Source organism: Pseudopipra pipra, chromosome 24, assembly GCF_036250125.1.
Source record: "Pseudopipra pipra isolate bDixPip1 chromosome 24, bDixPip1.hap1, whole genome shotgun sequence".
NCBI classification, from domain to species: Eukaryota; Metazoa; Chordata; class Aves; order Passeriformes; family Pipridae; genus Pseudopipra; species Pseudopipra pipra.
This window is the reverse complement of record NC_087572.1, coordinates 651,303-654,939: the sequence shown is the minus strand read 5'-3', so window position 1 is coordinate 654,939 and position 3,637 is coordinate 651,303.

Sequence of the window (3,637 nt, the reverse complement as noted above, 5' to 3'; positions counted from 1 at the left end):
CAAAGTCCTCAGAAGCTAACTGGTATCCCTGTGGCGTGTGGTAACTGTATGTTGGGTTTCTAGTCCTGCTTTACTCCATATATTTTCATGTATTTTCATGTCATATGGCAAATTAACTCCAATTTCCATATTTTTCTCTGAACGTTTTGAGAGTCACTGTCCCTGTGAGGCTGCTCTCTGAGTCTCTCTGCCCACATGGGTGATCTTTTAAGAAGTCTTTAGCCCAGCCCTTCTCCCCCCAGAGCTCTGTTCTTCTAACCCAGCCATGGAATAGCAGCACTGGCCCCACAAATATCATCAAACTTGTTGCTTCTTGGTAGCAACACAAGATAAATGGATCTTCCCTCTGGTGGTAATGACAGTTTGAAACGCCCTGTCCTGCCTCCACTTCCTTCATTTGGCAGGTGTTTGGTAATTTATATAATATGGCAGTGATCCTCTGTCTAAACCATGTCCAGCATTTCATGCAATAAACTTAATGGACTTTTCCATCTTGGAACAGCTGAATTCTTTTGGAGCAGCTGCTCTGGTTTATTGATGGGCTCATTAGAGCTGTGCCACCAGCCCAGGAGGGGCTCTGTCCATGTCTCAGTGTGTAACACAAACTGGCATTGCCAGATGATCCCGCTGAAGGGCCGGGACGGTTGGGATTGCAGCAGTGGGGCTGGGGAGGTGGAAGGAGGGTGCAGGAAAGGCAGAGGGCAGGGCTGACTGGAGGGCAGTGTGCTGAGCCCTGGCTGGCTGGCAGGAGGGGTGCAGGAAAGGCAGAGGGCAGGGCTGACTGGAGGGCAGTGTGCTGAGCCCTGGCTGGCTGGCAGGAGTGCTGCTCCGTAGCTTCCTGTGGGATCGGGGTCTTTTTGGGGCGGGTTCTGTGCAGAGACTGAGCTGTGGGTCTGATGGGCCCCACGGCCCTGCCAGGGAAAGGGGCATTTCTCTCACTGCTACATTTGGAGGAAATCTCAGCAATTTGAGATTGTTGTTGAATTTTCTTTGGAGGCTTTGTGATGAAAATGATTCCCCCCTAAGCAAGCACATTGCCCTTTCCACCCAGCTCTGTTGTTTACTTCATCCATCATCCTTGCTCGGGAGCTCATTTCACAGGAGTGCCCTGACAGCTTGCTTGGGTGTGAAAATTGGAATTTCGGTTCTTGTCCTTTCCTACAGAAGTCACCTGGACTTTGTCCATTGCTGAGCTGGCCCAGACTGTCTCATCAGGCCTCGATTTTCAAGGCAATAAAAATTCCAGCTTTATTTCTGGGACTGCTCTGCAGCATCCACCTCAACAACACTGCGATAGAAAACATTCAGGATTGCAATTTGTTTACAGGGCCCTCAAGGGAGTGGGAACAAACTGAAAAGGTTTCCAAATCTGGTATTTAACATCTGTGGTCATTTCAATAGTTCTTTAAGTCCCAGTTGGAGCCCTGGGACCCGCTGAACAGCCCTGTCTTTGCAGCTGAGCCTGGAGGAGGTGAGAGGGAGAGGAGAAGCCTCGTGCAGCTGGTCTGGAAGGGTCGGGTCCTCCAAGGAGCATTTGGAGCACAGTCTTTGGGATAGTCCTGGAGTTGTGTTTGTTTGAGTAGGTGCCAGAGGCTGCTCTGTCCAAACTGCCTCTGAACTCAATGCACCCACGGTGTGCCCTGAAAATCCTCTTGGAAAGAAACAGCTGCACCCACCAACCCGTGGCTCAGCCCTCAGAGTCTCAGACAGTTTTGTTTGCGTTATTTTCATTTGCCTGGGTAATCGAATTTGTTGGAATTAGGGGTTTGTGCAGATAATAACATTTTCTCCCCCTCTGGCAGGGGAGCAGGCTGTGGTGAATGCCGATGTGCTGCATTGATTGGAATAAACTGGCCCTCGATAGCATCAATTACCCACTCCTGATGGATGGCTGTGTGCTGCCTGCCAGCTCTGCACTGCACACCAGCAGCCACCACTTCTCTCTGCTAGAAACGCTCTGAAGAAAATGTGACTGCACTGTTGGTGCAGGGCTGGGGACAGGACACCCTGTTAGAGCCCAGGGTCCCTGGGCACCTGGCCAACCACCCCTCGGTGGGGGATTGGGGTGCAGATCATCAGAATTCCTGCTAAAAGACAAGCTGTCCCGACTGTTGTGGGAACAGCCTCCTGTGTAATCCCATCGACTCTGGGAACTAAAGGAGAGGTGTGTGTGTCCCCAGGCTCTGCCCTGTCTGAGCAGACAAAAGTGGCAAAGCCATTAGCTCGGAGCACATTCCTTAATGTGGCATAAGCAGCTAAAGAAGATGTATTTATGCTCCTTCATTTGCAATTGATAATCTCAAGAGTGAGAACTGGTAATAAATTCCCTCTCTGGGGCTCCTTCCCTCCAGCCCCGCCGCAGAGGGGAAGAGCAGCTCATTTGCATGAGATAATGAAACTGCAGTGAAATAGTAAAATTGCAGAGCAACTTTGTTTTAATAATGACAGATGCTTCTTTAACACTTTAATTATGCCTCTCCGAGCTGTTTTAGCAAGGCCACAGAAAGGGAGAGCAGTATTTCTGAAATACTTGTAATAAAACTCCTTCCCTTTCTACAATGTCTCCAGCCCCAAACTGGTCTCTTTTGCTCAAATGAAAGCATTTGGCTTTTTCCTGGCTCAGGGAATGCCTGTTTTGGGTCCTGAGAGAGGACAGGTGAGTGTTCCCAGGGAGTCACCCCCCAGAGGTGGGGGGGGGGGGCTGCAGGCTCTGGGGCCCTGGGAACTGCCATTCCATGTGCTGTCCTATGGGAATTGTAAAAATGGTGCTGATCTCTGGGGTTAAAAACACCCACAGTGACACAGTGTCAGCACCAGCCTCGATTTCCCCGAGCAAAACCTGCTGTGGAGGTGCTGCAGACACTTTGCTGTAAAGAAACAGCGAATGGGGCGTCCAGCAAAGCATGGGGAGCAGGATAAACACATTAATGGAAAAAAAGCCATTATGTGAGTACACAGCATGTGTGGAAAACAGGGAGAGAGATTCTGGGCAGCAGGGGAGGATGAAAATAAGCCAATGAGTGCTGAAGGGTAAAACACCTGAGAGGGGGGGATGGTCTGTGCCTGAAATCTTTCTGCAGCACATCTTTGGTCTCTTCTGCAGTGATTCTCTCACTGTGCTCTGCCATGTGCCCCCTTTCCTCCTCTAATGGTGCCCTTTTCCCTTCTGCTGGGGATGGTGCTCTGGTTCCTCCCGCCCCCCTTTCATGCCCACAAAGAGATGCCTCTCCAGTCCTGCTTCTCCTCTCAGCGTGTGCAGTCTCTGTCTGGGAGGTGTTACCTGTGTCACAGTCCCTTTGCTAATTTATGACAACCATTTCCAGGCACATTATATCCAGGGCCCATATGTTATTTCACCGCTGCCAGAAGAGTTCTTGTTTACTAAGCTGATGCTTTCAGTGGCGCTCAAAGTGTGCTAAATAGCACCATCCATACTACTTAAAATAAAAGGTGTCAGCACCCCGGCTGCCCCTGCAAATTGCTTGGTGCTCTCAGCTCTGAAATGTCCCTGTGACGCCTCCAGCTCGCTCTGGTGCTGGGGCCTGATCCTGCTCTGGTCCTTGCCCATCTGCTGTGTTCTAAAGACCCTCCCTGTGTGCTCCCTGTCTCCCTCTGAGCCAGTCTGCAACAGGAGGGG